Below are 1,299 nucleotides of genomic sequence, written 5' to 3'. Positions count from 1 at the left end.
AAAGTACCATGGACTGCCAAAAGAACAGTCAAATCCTTGTTAGAAGAAGTACTTCCAGAATGCTCCTTAGAAGCCAGAGTGGCCAGACTTTGCCTCTTATGGTTCAGATGTATTAGCAGGAGGGATCCATACCTGGAGAAGGCTATCATTAAAGTGGAGGGTGTATGGAAAAGAAGAAGACTCCCAACGAGATGGATTAGCACAGTTGTAGCAGCAATGGGTTTCATTCTTTTATGCATAGGGAAGTTCTGAATTGGTACCAACTTAATGGCACCCAAAAACAGAAACAACATTTATCATCAAGAAACTACACATGTAAATGTTAGTGAAACAATATTGTTTCATTAACATTTTTAATTATGCTAAATGAATAGTTAGTAGAATCCAAATATCTCTATAGAATGTACTTTTTATTGGGCCCATGTGCGATGCTGTAGGATAAGCACTAAATTACTCACCACCAGGTTGGAAATTCAAACCCACAAGCTGCTCCTCAGAAACACTGTATTGGGTTGTTATGATTTAGAACCAAATTAACAGCACTTAACAACAAACAAAAACAACATACTGTATGATGGTCATTGTTATGAACTGCAGAGTCGGTTCTGATTAATAGTGACACTATATAGGGTTTCTGAGGCTGTAAATCTTTATGGGAGTGGAAATCCTCATCTTTCTTCGACGGAACTTCTGGAAGTTTTGAATTGTTGACCTTGAGATTAATAGCCTACTTGGCTATCAGAGCTCCATAACATACAATATAGTATATAATAAGTTTGGTGAGTTCATCATTGTGTTACAAATTCTGACTTAGTATAATAAAGTAGGAAATTACTGATAGCATTCATTTTTACTTCGTTGTGTGTGGGGGAACACTTAAGTGACATTTGGAAACTCTGTCATCTTTGTTTACAAACATTGAAATAATTCTGATACTATCTTGGCATCAAGCTGTGAAACTGCCACATTCAATCTTTCCATCTTTTTTAGATTTTGTTTTATAAGACAAGATAAGTTATATATAATAAAGCACAACAGGAAATATTTCTGAAGCAAATGCATCAAATATGCATATGTCTAAATTTGGGGGTTCTATATTTATCCAGGGAGTTCTGGTGTGGTGCTGTGTGTTAATGCGCCAGACTGCAAAGCCATTTGAACTGCAAGGTTGACAGTTCAAGCTCACTAGCTGCTCCTCGGAAACCCTACACAGGGTCGTTATGGGTCAGAACTAACCCAATGGCACTTAACAACAACAACAAATATTTATCCTGAGACATTTTAAATTTTAAATGACAA

Source organism: Chrysochloris asiatica, unplaced genomic scaffold (assembly GCF_000296735.1).
Source record: "Chrysochloris asiatica unplaced genomic scaffold, ChrAsi1.0 scaffold00516, whole genome shotgun sequence".
Taxonomy (NCBI): domain Eukaryota; kingdom Metazoa; phylum Chordata; class Mammalia; order Afrosoricida; family Chrysochloridae; genus Chrysochloris; species Chrysochloris asiatica.
Note: the sequence above shows the minus strand (reverse complement) of the source record.